Raw genomic sequence first — 17513 nt, 5'->3', positions numbered from 1 at the left:
AGAGAGGTTAAATGATATGTCAGAGGTCACCCAGAACATAAAAGTGGAACACGGGGCTTCACCCTCACAAAGTCAGACTCCAGGTATGTTCTCTGCACCCCTGAGGATTTGTCCAGTTAACAGAATGATGGGAAGGGCATGGAGACCTTTGCGGGTGAGCCGTCAGGCAGCAGCTGTTACACTTTCTGTACTTTTAGGAACACTTGCTGGTGACCAGACACTATCTCTCTTCTCTAGATAGGGCTGGATTGAGACAACCACAACACAACATCAACAACAGCAACAACCACCCCACCTATCAAATCACACTTTGCAGGAGGCTGAGTAGCAAGGTGGACTTGGGCCTCCGACACTTGGCTAGGATTCCTGCATCTCTTTTTACAAAGCTTGTTATGGCTCCTTATCCAAGCGTCTACTACTGGCTTTCTTTGTGGATACACAAGAGTAACATTCTCCACCCCATAGTGCTGTGAGGTTCAAAGTTCTGATGTGCAAATACCTGGCACATAGGAGCTGCTCAGTTAAATGCTTCCTTATTTGTTTTTTTTTGTTTTTTTTTTTTTTTTTTGAGACAGAGTCTTGCTCTGTCACCCAGGCTGGAGTGCAGTGGTGCAATCTTGGCTTACTGCAACCTCCACCTCCTGGATTCAAGTGATTCTCGTGCCTCAGCCTTCCAAGTAACTGGGACTACAGGCATATGCCACCATGCCCAGCTAATTTTTTGTATTTTTTACTAAAGGTGGGTTTCACCATATTTGTCAGAATGGTCTTGATTTTCTGACCTTGCAATCCACCCTCCTTGCCCTCTCAAAGTGCTGGGATTACAGGCATGAGCCAACTTGCCCAGCCCCTCACTTTTTTTTAAAGATATGAGGATCTTTTGAGAAGTGTCTGTTCATATCCTTCACCCACTTTTTGATAGGGTTGTTTGTTTTCTTCTTGTAAATTTGTTGTAAGTTCTTTGTAGATTCTGGATATTAGCCCTTTGTCAGATGGATAGATTAGAAAATTTTTCTTCCATCGTGTAGATTGCCTGTTCACTCTGATGATAGTTTCTTTTGCTGTGCAGAAGCTCTTTGGTTTAATTAGATCCCATTTGTCAATTTTGTCTTTTGTTGCCATTGCTTTTGGTGTTTCTGATCACAATAGCAAAGACGTGGAACCAACCCAGATGCCCATCAATGATAGAGTAGATAAAGAAAATGTGGCATATATATATACCATGGAATACTATGCAGCCATAAAAAGGATGAGTTCATGTCCTTTGCAGGGACATGGATGAAGCTGGAAACTATCATTCTCAGAAAACTAAGAACAGAAAACCAAACACCACATGTTCTCACTCATAGGTGTGAGTTAAACACTGAGAACACATGGACACAGGGAGGGGAACATCACACACCAGGGCCTGTTGGGGGTTGGGGGGGTGGGAGGAAGGATAGCCTTAGGAGAAATACCTACTGTAGATGATGGGTTGATGCAGAAAACCACCATGGCATATGTATACCTGTGTAACAAACCTGCACATTCTGCACATGTACCCCAGAACTTAAAGTATAATAAAGACGTGGGATCTTGCTATTTTTCCCAGGCTGGCCTTGAACTCCTGGCCTAGGAGTGATCCTCCTATCTCAGGCCTCCAGAGTAGCCCAGACATGTCTGATGGCGCCTGGCTACTTATTTGATTCCTGAGGTCTGCATAGCCTCATCTGTCTCCCTGAAAAGATTCCTTGAGGACTGGGCTGGGCTTTGCTGCCCTCTGTTTAACTGGTCGTAGGCAGGAGTGACCCTGTCCTTTGAAATTAAATGGACCTGAGCCCCCTACTTCCTGCCCACGCTGTTTTTGCCACTCCCAAGGGGCTTCAGTGGTCTGAATGCTGCCCCTCTGGGAGCCACTGCATGGCCAACCTCTCCCTTCAGCCCCCAGCCCTCCCTGCCTCAGGGGTTGTACTTGGCCCCCTCTCTGGATCTCTCTCCAGACCACTCACACAAGGCCAATCTACCCTGAGTCTGGCTGGGGATAAGGGGGTTGCGTCACAGGAAACAGGAGCCATTTTTGTCCTTCAGAACCTGCAGCCGTGGCGCCCTGGACACGTCCCATTAGCCTCCATGTCTCTCTCTCCCTCCCCTGCCACTCGCCCTCAGGCTGTTCTCCCTTCCGCTCTTCAGTGCAGCAGGACTTCAGCGTTTTCTTTGTTTTGCTGTCTGTTTCTGATCGGAGATCACAAACTGCCGGGCTCCGGGAACGAGGCGTGCGGCTCGCAGGTGTGCTTTCTTTGGCCTGCAGCATTTGAACATTTTTGAAATGGAGGCCAATATTTAACATTTGGTTTACTGCACATGAAAATCTGGAATTCCGGTTTCTTTGAAGAACTTAGACAATCTGGCAACACGGACCCCTTCCTGCAGGAATCATTCTGCCCCTTTGCAGGGCCCACTCTGTCTGTCCACTTGTGACCTCTCTTGCACACTTGTGACCTCCTTATATGGTTTGACTTTGTGGTCCAGTTGGCTAGAGTGGGCCTCTTCAAAGTGACGGAATGATTCCTGCAGGAAGGGGTCGCCTCAGAGCAGGCAGCTGGAGATCCCTTCTTCTGGCTGGCCCCGTGGCATTTGGGCCTCACCTTGCCCAACTCAAGAGGCTAATGAAAGTATTCTCCTAAGCAAAGTTGCTGATGACAGCTGTTAGTGGATCAATCGATTGATCTGTCGACCCACCTACTCTTTCTAGCTTATCTGTCTTTTTAAAAGATACATTTGTGTTTGCAGTGCTTGACACATTACCTGGCACGGAGTAGGTATTCAGTTAAGTACTTGTTAGACCAACTAACAAATATATTATAGATGACGGAACCGAGGCCCCATTCCCAGCTTGTCATAAGGCTTCTAAGTAGGAGAGTCAGGCCCGCGTCCCAAACTCCCAGGGACTCTGTGGCTCCTTCTCACTTTTCCACATCAGGGTTGGGAGTGGGGCTTGCCCTGCCCACAGTAGTGCCTTCTGTACGTCCTCATGCTCTCCAACACATCGCAGTGCTGGTTTTGTCCCTGCAACTGTTGGGTGCTTCGTTGGCAGCTTCCTGGTGCCCACTGGGCAGGCACCTTGCTGTCCTCAAAGCCCCTTAAGGTGGGGCGCTTTGGAGAAAACTCACTCTCCTCTGAAGGGTCCACATTCCCCTTGGTGTTTATCAAAAGGGGTCTGTTTCCTGACCGGCACATCCTGGTCTGTTCCTGATCCCTGTTTCCATTGACTTATTCTACAGTTTGGCCACAACAATTACCACCACCATTTATTGGACATTCGCTACGGGCCACAGACTTCATAAGCACCCTCCCACTGGACCTTGACAGCAGGCCTCTGAGGCGGGCGCTAGGGAGAGGTGAGTCAGAGCCAGAGCCAGGGCATCACCTTAACCTTGCCCTCAGCCTCTAGAGGAGGGCAAAGTACAGCCCAGGTGCTAAATTGGGTCTGTTTTTTGTGCAGCCAGCAAGGTAAGAATGGCTTTTACCTTTTCATATAGTGGGGAAAAGGGCAGAAGGAGAATATTTCACAATGTGTAACAATTATATGACATTCACATTTCTGTGTTCATGAAGAAAGTTTTCTTAGAATACGGCCATGCCTATTTGTTTATATACTGTCTTTGGATGTTTTTGAGCAAAGTTAGCTGCGTGGAGTAGGTGCATGACTGAGACTGTACGGCCCACCAAGACTGAACCATGAACCATTTAGCATTTTGTAGAAAAAGCTTGCCCACCCCTGCTCTAGACAGGCTGTGATCCCAGTGTCCAGGCTGTGGGGCTCATGGAACCAAAGGCTCTCCAGAGACTTTCTGGAGAGGAGCTATTGGCCTGAAATCCCGGAGCAGGCCGAGCCTGGGGAGGCTGGGCTGGGATCTGCATGGTCCCTGGGGAAGAGGGGCGTTGGGTGTGGAGATGAGAATGTGCGGGCCTGGAGAGCGTGGGAGGTGTCATAGCACAAGCAGGCGCTGTGTGTTTCACCACTTGTCCTTGAATGGCAGCCCCTCAATGGACCCCAGACACCTTCTGAGCACCGACTGTGTACAAGGTCTTGACCTTGACCCTGCTGCAGCAAGAAGACCAACGAGTCAAGACAGTTGCTACCTTGCTCTGAGGCACAGGGTCAGGGTGTATCTCAGATGGGCAGGTTGTTAAACGAGGGCACAGCCGGCTCAGCACGAATTTGCATGCTTTGCACTTGTAGTGAATGCAAGCCCTTATTAGGGGCTTATTAGGGGGAGAGTGAGTGACAAAGGATAAGTAAATCAGAGGTTAAAGAGAAACCACATTTTCTATTTTCTATTTTCTTCACCTGCAAACACATGTACATGCAAACACACACATCAGGAGTCATGTGGACATGGAATTATGCGTTGCTGAACAGTGGGGATATATCCTGAGACACGCGTCATTGGGCAAAATGTTAACATTGTGTGAACATCATCAAGTGTGCTTATACAGACGGGTATAGCCTGCTCCACACCTAGGCTACGTCAACCTCGAAAATTTGAGAAAGGTCTCAATTTAGAAAGTTTATTTTGCCAAGGTTAAGGACATGCCCATGACACAGCCTCAGGACATCCTGACGACGTGTGCCCAAGGTGGCCAGGGCACAGCTTGGTTTATACATTTAGGGAGGTATGAGACATCAATCAATACATGTAAGAAGTACATTGGTTTGGTCTGGTAAGGTAGGACAACTTGAGGCAAAGGCAAAAAGACTGGAATTGGGGAGGAAGCTTCCGGGTCACAGACAGGTGATACACACACGGTTGTGTTCTTTTGAGTTTCTGCTTAGCCTTTCCAAAAGAGGCAAATCAGATACACATCTATCGCAGTGAGCAGAGGACTGACTTGGAATAGAATGGGAGGCAGGTTTCCCCTGAGTACTTCCCGGCTTGAGTTTTCCTGAGTGATTTTGGGGGCCCAAGATATTTTCCTTTCACAGCTACAAACTGTGCAGCAAGTCAATGTACTGAAGGCTGTAGGCAACTGTAACATGATAGTATTTGTGCAACTGGAACTTTTCAGCTCCATGAAAATCTCATGGGAGCACCATCATGTATGAGGTCTGTCGTTGATGGAAACGTCGTTATGCATTGTGATACTGTTTGGGGAGGCATGAGGCATCAATCAATACGTGGAAGAAGTACATTGGTTGAATCCAGGAGTGGGAAGGACGTTAAATGATGTAGTATGACCCTTAACAAACGTTAATGTGTGCATGAACCACCTGGAGAATCTTGTTAAGCTGTGGCTTCTGAGTGATAGGTTTGGGGTGGGCCTGAGATTGTGCATTTCCAAGAAGCCTCCAGGCGATGTTGACCTGGCTGGTCCAAGGGTGGCCATTGGAGTAAGCAGTCCCGAGCGCTGTGCTCCCCTAAGTGTGGTTTTGGGGCCAGCAGCAGCTGCAGCTCGTGGGGACTTATTAGAAATGCCAATACTCAGGCCCCCTTGCAATCCCGTGGACCAGACTCTGGGGGCGTAGCCCTGCAGTTTGGTTTCAGCAAACCCTGCAGGTGATTCAGAGGCATCTGGAGTTTCAGAACTGCTGCCCTAGTCTCTTCCACGTCCTTCCCTTGCCCGCATCTCTTCCCCTCTGTTCAGACGCCAGCTGAGCTTTCTGCCATTACTTGAGAAAATCATTAACCATTCTTCGATACCTAAATCCTTGAGGCCTCTCACCTGGAGCAGGTGAGAGGGGGTTGCCCTCGGGAGAAGCAGCTCTATTATAAGCCGATGCCTGCAATCTGGAGCTTCTGCCAGGGTAATTTTCCACTCAGGGGCTCATTTTTAAAGTACTGTTTGCTTTCTCTGTCCACAGTGTCTTAGTATGCAGGCTCTGTCGCTCCCTTGGGAGGGAGTCGTGTGGGCCATGCTGGTGCACCGGTGTCAATGGCACTGGCAGGCCTGCCCGGCCAGGGGGCATCACCCACCAGCGGCCTCCAGAGGCATCTCATAAGCCAGAATTTTATATTTAAATCACGCCATTCCAAACCTGCCCTTCCCAGTTTTGTGATTCTCTATTTAAATATTTTTCTGTGATGCAACAATAAGAGAAATAATTTTATCTTTCATTTAAGCACAAATTACATGTTTTGGATAGTAGAAAATTATTGCAGAGATAAAGTGTTAGTTTCCTAGGAGCGTAGCTAAAGCTTCTTACCGTAGAGCGAGAAAGTGAACCTAAAACCTACTGAAGAGTAGATATTTGTACTGCTGATTCCTGTTATGAGAATATTACATTTTTATTTTCATGAAAGGTTTTAATTTGTAAATTTGACCTTGCATTAGCAAGTGGAGCTTTGGAATTACTGAAGCCTGTATTTTGACTTCTGCCTCTTAAATAAATGAAGCTTTAAAAATGTCGAGAGTAATACCAAAATAGAATGTAGTTAGATTTCAGTGACTCTAATTGTGATTACGATTAGATGACTGTAACGATACGAAAGACACATTATCTTTATAATTTATGATCCTCCTGGACCAAACTCAACATCTTAAAAATGCAACATTTCAGTACCATCTGGGAGATTTGCCCAACGAAATTATGGATAAACAAAGTTCTTTATTGACTCTCTGAGATCCAAGTGGAATCAATTATACATTATTGTTGTCTTTGTCGGCAATGCAAAGTGTAATACAGCTAAAGACCCACACTCCATAAATCATCTAAGTGTAATTTCCCAACGGACTAAGTTTTGTGTGGAAACAAAGCATTGTTTGTATCTTCTGCTTAGATTTTTTCGATCATATTCATAGTGGGAGTCGATCCATCTTCCCTGCACTCCCCAGTGGGCTTTGCCAGGCTCGCTGAACTTGGTGTAAAGTGTTGCCCTGGAGGTTTCAGACCAGTGGGTGTCTGGAGGAGGGAGGTGGATTTGGCGGATTACAGTTAAAGCTGCAGCTTTTCAATACCATTATTTTCACTTTAGTGCACCCTCAACATCAAAATGCTGAGAAGTGGGGATTTTGAAACCTATGCTGCCCAGTCATTTGGGATTATGACCTAAACCCAGCAGTGACAGATGCACTGAGCTGTATGTCCCTAAAGGGAAATGACTCTATTTCAGAAACAGGGGGAAAATACCCCCTGTAAAACCCAGATCGTGGGAGCTTAGAATATGCATTGTATCATCCTGTGGATGACTATCAGCTCTCACAAGGGAAGGTACTTAGCATCTACAATTCGCCTGCATTTAAAACACAATTACGGCCAGGCGCGTGGCTCATGCCTATAATCCCAGCACTTTGAGGCTGAGGCGGGGGGATCACGAGGTCAAGAGATCAAGACCATCCTGGTCAAACAAGGTGAAACCCCATCTCTACTAAAAATACAAAAATTAGCTGGGCATGGTGGTGTGCACCTGTAGTCCCAGCTACTCGGGAGGCTGAGGCAGAGAATTGCTTGAACCCAGGAGGCAGAGGTTGCCACTGCAATGGCGGAGATCGTGCCATTGCACTCCAGTCTGGGTAACAACAGCGAAACTCTGTCTCAAAAAAAAAAAAAGAAAGAAAAAGAAAAACACAGTCATCACAGGCCTAGTACGGTGGTTCATGTCTGTAATCCCAGCACTTTGGGAGGCTGAGGCAGGCAGATCACCTGAGGTCAGGAGTTCGAGACCAGCCTGGCCAACATGGTGAAACCTCATGTCTACTAAAAATACAAAATTTAGCCAGGTGTGGTGGTGTACACCTATAATCCTAGCTACTCAGGTGGCTGAAACAGGAGAATTGCCTGAACCTGGGAAGCAGAGATTGCAGTGAGCCGAGATCTTGCCATTGCACTCCAGCCTGGGTGACGAGAGTGAAAAACCATCTCGAAATAAATAAATACAAATAAAAAATAAAAAAATACACACACACACAATCACAGGACTTAGAGAAAGAGGCAGTACCAAGGGGGAAGACATGTTCCTGCTGACTGCAATCAGAGAAGAACGGGATTGCGACCAGGTACGAGAACTCCGGTGAGTTCCTTCTCATCGTGCACTTTCTCAGCAGCTGTGGTTCATTTGGCCTCAGGAAGAGGTGAGGAGCTGGCTGCTCTGGGATAGCCACTTAATCGCCCTTGAAACCACTCTTGTGTTGGTCTAGATTTGGTTGGGAGTTAGCTTCTTGGTGGTCTTCTGCCTCCTATCTTTAATATGTTGATTCCACCAACTTCCTGAGCCTTCATTGAGAGCCCATGCTGGGCTCACCACAGGGATGTCATTGTCAACAGCCGGCCAGGTGTCAGAAACAATGGGCGAGCTCATGGTAAGAGACCCCGTGAGGACCTGGAGATTCTCTGCTGATGTGAACCACAGGCTTGAGGAATGAGAAGACGGGGGTGATACGAGTCAGGGAAGGAGTGGATGAGGCTCATGCCAGGCCTAGAATTGAGAGTTCAGAAGGAAACTGTGGAAGCTTGAAGGTCTGAGTGTGAAAAGAAGGATTGCAGAACCAAAGCCTGGGATGTTGGCAGGAAGAGATCAGGTAGGGCCTTAGAAATTTTTATGGGAGTCCACCTTTATCCTGAGATGCCGGGGAACCTCTACGGGTTTATTTCAAGTGCAGCATCAAGGAAGTCAGGTTTGCAATCTAGAATTCTCCCTCTAGCTGCCTTGCAGAGAATGGGTGGGGTTGTGGAGCAATTAGGAAGCAGCTATCACCATCACTTCCAAGAGAGAGGCTGAGGGGCTTCACAGGCGGTTCCAATAGAAAAGAAGATTGCATACACGTGGGTGCCTGTTTGTGATATTTGACTTAAATGAGATTCTTAAGTGTAGACTTGCTCTTTGAAGGGATGTGGGGCCAGTACTGGAATCTGTGTTTTCTCAACATGGGCAGTGCTTCACCTTTCCTTCCTGAATGTATCATTTTTTCCTGCAGGGATTTTGGATGGTACTGACTGGCCGTGCTAGCCTTGGGCCTGCAAGACACATCCCCATTTTCTCAGGGTTACCATCTCAGCAATCAGCATCTCCTTGCTCCCTTTGCAAGAGGAGACACCAGGACCCCTGCCCTCTGCAGCCTGGTGGAAGCAAGAGGAAAGGTTTCTGCATCCCCAGGGTATGGCTCCAACAGGTCTTTCCCTTCAGGACCTCAGACACTTCTGTCTGCCCTGGACCTGTATGGTCAACTAGGTGAGGAACGCTCTCTCCATGGGCACCCCAGAGGCTGCTGGTGGCCCAGAACAGCACCTCATCCCTTAGGAAGCTGCCTCTGGTCTGGTTCTTCATGTCTGAAGTCACTGTACTTGGACAAGGCAAAAGCTTTTTCTTTTTCTTTTTTTTTTTTTTCTTGAGACAGAGTCTCTGTCGCCAGGCTGGAGTGCAGTGACACCATCTCGGTTCACTGCAAGCTCCCCCTCCCAGGTTCAGGCGATTCTCCTGCTTCAGCCTCTCAAGTAGCTGGGATTACAGGTGCCCGCCACCACGCCTGGCTAATTTTTGTATTTTCAGTAGAGACGGGTTTTCACCATATTAGCCAGGTGGTCTCAAACTCCTGACTTCATGATCTGCCTGCGGTGGCCTCCCAAAGCATTGGGATTACCGGCATGAGCCCAGCTCGGGAAGAGCTTTTTCTCTGGCGGAAGGACACTGTATCCGCTTGGTGTTGCCTCATCACGTCAGAGAAAACAGCAAGGAGGAAGGACTCCCTGCCCACGATCCAGGAGAAAGCCACTGTTGGCAGTGAGTGCCTGGAGAAGAGGCTGTTCCTGAGTCCAGAGTGGATTCCACAACTCAGAGGTGTGTTTGTGTGTGTGTGATATCAGTATTTTTTGTGTGTGTTATGTCAATATTTTGTTTTAAGACCAAGAATATCCAGAATTGTTTTTTGGCTCATAGAAAGCATCCAGTGTTTGCTATTATTTTTATTGTATGCTTCTTATGAATAATACTATTGTTAGGCCCATAATAGAGGCCCAACAAATATTTGCTAAATATTTGAGCGTTAGGCAAAGGAGAGGTGTGCTCGTGGATATAAATTTGTGACTTTATAGTTTACTTTGGAGCAAGAAAGCATTTTAGTCAGGGATTTTTCTCTTGGTCAAGTGCTATATTCTAGTAAAGATTTTAATCTTCCAACTTTTCAAATAAGATAGTTACAGGAAATCATGGATACTTGATTCTCTGCCCTATGATAGGTGAGGCTGACACCCGAAGAGAAATGAGCTCGCTCTTTTTTTCCTCTCCTTGACCCTCTTCTACCTCTGGAGGCTCTATAGATAATGAATCCATTCTCTGATACTGAGAAATTCTCAAGCCCAAGAAAGGGCTTTGCAAGAAACAAAAAGTCTGGCTACCAAGGAACCCCTTTACTGAATGGCAATCCAATGTTGTACCCTCAACGTTTACTACGTATCCCTGTGAAAAACATTCCCAGGAAGAAAGTCTTTATTCCTTCCAAAATGGCCCCAAGTATACCATTCATTAGAAAATTCCCAGTCTCCTGTGTGTATCCACAGGGGAAATTTCTCTGTGCATAGAGGGTTAAAGTTTCTTTTTCAAAGAACTGTTAAGCTTCCTCTCCCTAAACGTCTCCCTGTTTAAACTATGACTTTCCCTGTCTACTAGGTATTGAGGAAGCTCAGAACTATGGTGAACTGCAATGGTGCAGCACTGATAATTACCATTAGCATCATTTTTCTGACATATTAGCAAGTGATTTTGCATATGGTTTCTAATTGAATTCTTAGAACATTGCTGCAAGAATAATGCTACGATTATCTCCATTTTACAGATGGGAAATTAAGGCTTAGAAAATTTATTCACGTGTGTAAGAGTCCACAGCTGGAGAGAGTTAACATTGACCAAGAATCTGGGAATCATGCTCCCTTCCTTTCTCTACTTGGCTTCTCTATGCTGGTAGCTCCAGGCACACTGGGGCAGGGTGGGGTGTCCTTAATAACTAAGAACAGAATATTAAAAATTAAATCCAATCTATTTTGAGCAGTCATAGGAACTTTGCATGGAAATGTTGTTTAAAATACATACTGCTACAGAACCACGGGGTGGAGAAGAAAGAAAAAAGTAAAAATAATAAAATAAAATATACACTGAAATCCTTAAATTCAATACATGTTTACGTAAATGCAGCTTCCTGCTAAAGATTTATAGATTCCACGTGAAGACTATTTCTGAAAGTTAGCAACTCTGAATTATTCTTACCTCATTTATTCAATCTGGACCTCTGTATTCTGAGATCCAGATTGAGTAAGTGAGGGGATCTAAGTGTTTTATTTCATGTTCTGGGGGAGATGTGCATTTAGTTCAATTTGATAGTAATAGAGGCCCTGCTGCTTATGGAGCTAAGTAGAAAACACACAATGACTGATCTATGGTCTATCTGTGTATCTTACAGAATTTAACACAGGTAGCAACAGAACTATCCAACTCACTACTAAGTGAGGCAGATAATGAGAAGTGCTCTTGGTGGGGAAGGAGAAGGAAGCTAGGGCCACATAGGTTGTCATTAGAACTCATGGGAACCCTTCCAGGTGGGTCTGATGCCTCTACTTTATAGACAGGAAATCTAAGGAATGTACTCAGGCTCACATAGTGAACAAAAATCACAATTAAGATTCAGACTTTTTTGGGAATGTGTCATGAGTCTCCAAATACTTTTATGGTTTTGTCAAGAAGCTACCAGGTATTAACACATGTAGAAAAGCAGGTGTGAACACAGGGAGAATGAGGGGGTTGCAAAAATGACTCTCTGAAGGGAGTAGTGTGGTCTCCTCATTTTGAAGGAAGATCAGCTTTCAGCAGATTCAGCGGGGGTGGCATTTTTGCAGAGGTAACAGAAGCAAGAAGATAGTGACAGGAAAGCCTGGGATGCCGCTAGGAAGTGATACCTAACAACAGGAAATGAAGGCAGAATGGGTAGTTCTATGCCCTGGCGGGGGACCCATAAGGACACCCGTGATGGAATCAGACCAGTATGAGTCTGCATCCCAGCTCTGACTTTAGTCTGCACTGTGACTGGGTGGTAAGAACCATGTCAGGAAAGCATTTATTATAGTGTTATCTAGCACATAGTGAGTGCTCAGTAAACAGTAGCCACGTGGTACTAGACACTTGTAAAGGGGAGAATTTCAGGGTGCTGGGAGTAGGAAAGGACTTGATGTATGCTTCTAGGTTTCAGAAACCTATGTGTTCTGACCCTTGAGAGAGCTAAATCTTGTTTTGAAAAAACACTATTTGCCTTGCTTTGTTTAGTGCTCCTATAACAGAATCCCACAGATGAGTAATTTATTATGAATAGAAATTCATTGGCTTATGGTTCTGAAGGCTGGAAAGTCCAAGTCGAAGGGGCTAGCATCTGGTGAATTTCTTCTAGCTGCCTCACAGCATGGCAGAAGGGCAAACAAAGGGCAAAGACAAATAAGGGGCCAAACTCATCCTTTTATAAGGAACCTGCTGCTCCAACTACAGCATTAATCCATTCACGAGGGCAGTGCCCCCATGACCCAAAGATTAGGACCTAGCTCCCCAAACAATGGGGATCAAGTTTCATCAGGACCTACCTCTCTACACATTCGGGATCAAGTTTCCAATACATGAATCTTGGGGGGCATATTCAGACTATAGCACTAGTAGTCTATTTGTTTCTTATAAAGCTTCATTCTTGTTCACAGTCTTGAGAGATGGCCATAGCATAGTGCAAAAATGGTCAATGATGTTTAATTTTCTGCAATTGTCACCTATCTTCAAATTGGTGTTTTGTCGGCATTTCAAAATAAAAAAGCAGACAGAAATTGCTAAGTTAAAAAAAATGTTTTGAATGTTAGCTTATCTGAAGAAGGATTACATGTTAGAATCGTGATGGTTGTAGACTCCCTTAGCTTCCTTTGGGGAGTGGCAGTTCTGTGATTGTAACTAAGAATGCTCGCATCCTCCAGAATGTTCTATATCTTTACCTAGCATGATGATAACTAATAATCATAACAACTGTTTCTGTTCTCTCAAGAGTTTGATTTTATAAAACAGAAAGGGGGAGGAAAGGGCCATAATTCATAATTATTTCAAAAATTTATCTTTTTAATGGACAAATAATAATTACACATATTCATGGGGTACATGGTGATGTTTTGATACATCTAATGTATAGTGATCAGATCAGGGTAATTAGCATATCTATCATGTCAAACATTTATTGTTTCTTTGTGTTAGGAATGTTCAATATCCTTCTAGCCAGTTGAAACTATAAGATATATTGTTGCTATCTATAAAATATATTATTGTCATGCTGCAGTAGTAGAGAACATTAGAACTTACTCCTCCTATCTAGCTGCAATTTGATGTCCTTTAATATAAGTCTACCTCTATACCCCTTCCTTCCTACCCTTTTCAGCCTCTAGTGTCTTCTGTTCTACTTTTTACTTCCATAAGATCAACTTTTTTAAGGTTCCACATATGAGTGAGAGCATGCAGTCTTTAACTTTCTGTTCCTGGCTTATTTCACTTAACATAATGCCCTCTGATTCTATCACATGTTGCTGCAGATGACAGGATTTCATTTTTTTTAATGGCTGAATAGTAATTCATTGTGTATATATGCCACAATTACTTTATCCATTCATCTGTTGTTAGGTTGATCTCATATCTTAGCTATTGTGAATAGTGATGTAATATGAAAGTGCAGATGTGTCACTGATATAATGAATTCATTTCTTTTGGATAAATTCCCAGTAGTGAAATTGCTGGATTACGTGGCAGTTCCATTTGTAGTTTTTTGAGGAAACTCCATATTGTTCTCCATAGTTGCTATACTAGTTCACAGTTGCAGTAACAATGTATGAGAGTTCCTTTTTCTCCACATCTTCATGAGTATTTTTATTTTTTTTCATAATTGCCATCCTAACTTGCATGAGATTATACCTGATTGTGGTTTTGTTTTATATTTCCCTGATGATTAGTGGCATTGAACATATTTTCATATATTTGTTAGCCATTTGTATGTCTCCTTTTGAGAAATGTCTGTTCATATTATTTGCCCTTTTTAAAATTAGATTGATTTTATGCTGTTAAGTTGTTTGAGTTCCTTGTATTTTCTGAGTATTAACCATCTGTTGGATGAATAGTTTTCAGATAGTTTCTCTGTTCTGTAGGTTGTCTTTTCGCTCTGTTGATTGCTTCCTTTGCTGCTCAGAAGCTTATTAGTTTGATATATTTCCATTCATTTATGTTTGCTTTTGTTGCCTGTGCTTTTGAGGTCTTATTTATAGTATCTTTTCTCAGACCAATGTCTTGAAACATTTCTCCTATGTTTATTCTATTAGTTTTATCATTTTGATAAAATGTAAAACATCTGGGTTTTTGATAAACTTTGAGTTGATTTTTGTACAGGGTAAGAGGTGGGAGTCTAGTTTAATTCTTCTGCATATGGATATCTAGTTTTCACAGTACAATTTGTTAAAGAGGCTTTTTCTCCAATGAGTGTTCTTGGAAGTTTTGACAAAAATCTGTTGGCTATAGATATGTGGATTAATTTCTGGGTTCTTTAATCTTTTCCATTTGCCTAGGTGCGTGTTTTTATTCCAGTACTATTGCTGTGCTTGCTATTACTACAGTTTTGTAGTGTAATTAGAGGTCTGGGAGTTGATACCTCTAGCTTTGTTCTTTTTGTTCAGGATTGCTTTGGCTACTTGGGGTATTTTGTGTTTTCATACAAATTTGAGGATTAGCATTGGTATTTTGATAGGATTTGCATTTAATCTGTAGATTGCTTTGGGCAGTACTGTCATTTTAACAGTATTTATTCTTCCAGTCCATGAGTATTGGATGTCTTTCCATTTGTTTGTGTCCTCTTCTGTTTTTTAAATCAGTGTTTTGTCATCTTTCTTGTAGAGGTTATTCACCTCCTTGGTTAAATTTATTTCTAGGTATTTTATTTTATTTTTTGTAGCTATTATAAATGGGATTGCTTTCTTGATTTCTTTTTTCAGCTAGTCTGTTGTTCGTCTATAGAAATGCTATTGATTTTGTTTGCTAATTTTGCATTCTGCAACTTTATTGAATTTGCTTATCAGTTCTAAGAGTAGAACTTGGTAGAGTCTTTAGTTTTATGTATAAGATTCTAATTTATTGTTGGCGAACAGGAGAATTCTATTTTCTCCTTGCCATTTTATATGCTCTTTATTTCTTTCTCTGGCCTAATTGCTCTGGCTAGAACATCCAGTACTATGTTAAATAATAGTGATGAGAGTGGGCATCCTTGTCTTATTCCAGTTCTTATAAAAGCTTTTCTCCATCAGTAAGATGTTAGTTGTGGGTTTGTCATACTTCAATTTTATGATGTTGAATTACTTTTCTTCTAAACCTACTTTATAAAGGGTTTTTTTTTTAACATGAAAGGATTTTGAATTTTAACGAGATAGTTTCTGTATCTATTGAGATGATCATATGGTTTTGTCTTTTATTCCATTAACGTGATGTATATATTCCATTAATAATTTGCATATGTTGAGCCATTCTTATATTCCTGAAATAAATACCACTTTATCCTGGTGTATTATGTTTTTGATGTGTTGTTAGATTTGGTTTTCTAGTATTTTGTTTTGGATTTTTGCATTTATGTTCATTAGTGATATTGACCTATAGTTTTCTTTCTTTGTTATGCCCTTGTCTGATTTTGCTATTATACTGACCTCATAGAATGAGTTAGGAAGAATTCCTTCTGCCTCAATATTTTGGAATAGTTTGAGAAGAATTGATATTAATTCTTCTTCTTTAAGGGTTTGATAGAAGTCAGTGATGAATCCATTGAACCTGGATTTTTTCTTCGTTGTAAGTATTTTTATTTTTTTTTTTTATTTTATTTATTTTATTTATTATTTTTTTTTTTTTTGAGACGGAGTTTCACTCTTGTTACCCAGGCTGGAGTGCAATGGCGCGATCTCGGCTCACCGCAACCTCCGCCTCCTAGGTTCAGGCAATTCTCCTGCCTCAGCCTCCTGAGTAGCTGGGATTACAGGCACGTGCCACCATGCCCAGCTAATTTTTTGTATTTTTAGTAGAGACGGGGTTTCACCATGTTGACCAGGATGGTCTCGATCTCTTGACCTCGTGATCCACCTGCCTCGGCCTCCCAAAGTGCTGGGATTACAGGCTTGAGCCACCGCACCCGGCCGTAAGTATTTTTATTACTGATTCAATTTCATTACTTGCTATTGGTCCTTTCAGGTTTTCTGTTTCTTCTTGGCTCAATCTTGGGAGGTTATATGTGTCTGAGAATTTATTTCCTCTAGGTTTTCAAATTTATTGGCATATGGTTGTTCAGAGTAGTCTCTAATGATCCTTTGTATTTCTGTGTGGTATCCATTGTGATCCTTTTGTTAATTTTGAGTTTGGTTTGTTCTTGCTATTCTAGTGTTTGTTAATTTTGAGTTTGGATGGTTCTTTTCTAGTTCTTTGCATCATTAGATTGTTTATTTAAAATCTTTCTAGTTTTTGAGGTAAGTTGCTGTAAACTTGCCTCTTAATACTGTTTTTGCTGTGTCCTATAGGTTTTTGTATGTGGTGTTTTCATTTTGTCACAAGGAATTTAAAAATTTTTTTTTTTTTTTTTGAGACGGAGTTTCGCTCTTGTTACCCAGGCTGAAGTGCAATGGCGCGATCTCGGCTCACCGCAACCTCCGCCCCCTGGGTTCAGGCAATTCTCCTGCCTCAGCCTCCTGAGTAGCTGGGATTACAGGCACACGCCACCATGCCTAGCTAATTTTTTGTATTTTTAGTAGAGACGGGGTTTCACCATGTTGACCAGGATGGTCTCGATCTCTCGACCTCGTGATCCACCCGCCTCGGCCTCCCAAAGTGCTGGGATTACAGGCTTGAGCCACCGCGCCCGGCATGAATTTTAAAATTTTATTCTTAATTTCTTTCTTCACCCATTAGTCAGTCAAGAGCCTATTGTTTAATTTTCATGAATTTGTATAGTTTTAAAACTTGTTATTGATGTATAGTTTATTTCAATGGGGTCAAATAAGATACTTGATGTAATTTAATTTTTAAAAATATTTTGAGACTTGATTTGTGTTCTAACATATGATCAGTTCTGGCAAATGTTTCATATACTGATGAAAGAAATGTGTATTCTACAGCTATTGGGTGAAATGTTCATAAATGTCTTTTAAGGCCCTTTGGTCTATGGTGAAGTTTAAATGCAATGATTTCTGTTGATTTTCTGTCTAGGCGATCTGTCCAGTGCTAAGAGTGAGATGTCAAAGTCCGTAAATTTTACTGTATTGGAGTCTGTCTCTCCCTTTAGATCTAATTATGTTTGCTTTATATACTTGGGTGCTTCATTGTTGGATGCATATATATTTATAATTGTTATACTCTCTTGCTAAATAGACCTTTTAGTGTTATAGAGTGTCCTTCTTTGTCTCTTTTTAATAGCTTTTGACGTGAAGTCTGTTTTGTCCAACATAAGTAGAGTTACTTCTGCTTACTTTTGGTTTTTGTTTGCATGGAACATCTTTTTTCATCCTCTTCTTTCAGTCTACA

At 42.8% G+C, this 17513-nt stretch overlaps 1 long non-coding RNA gene across 1 annotated transcript in view; it reads left to right on the top strand.

Moving 5' to 3' along the window:
• LOC141580665 (uncharacterized) overlaps positions 1-17513 on the top strand; it is a 99264-nt gene that overhangs the window by 52926 nt on the left and 28825 nt on the right. Inside the window, exon 3 of the long non-coding RNA XR_012512965.1 lies at positions 8893-9752. This is a non-coding gene — a long non-coding RNA (uncharacterized LOC141580665). The remainder of the gene's footprint in view (positions 1-8892; positions 9753-17513) is intronic.

Source organism: Saimiri boliviensis, chromosome 12, assembly GCF_048565385.1.
Source record: "Saimiri boliviensis isolate mSaiBol1 chromosome 12, mSaiBol1.pri, whole genome shotgun sequence".
In the NCBI taxonomy this organism is placed as follows: Eukaryota; Metazoa; Chordata; class Mammalia; order Primates; family Cebidae; genus Saimiri; species Saimiri boliviensis.
The sequence above is the reverse complement of the archived record's forward strand: the minus strand, read 5'-3'. Positions and strand labels throughout refer to the sequence as shown.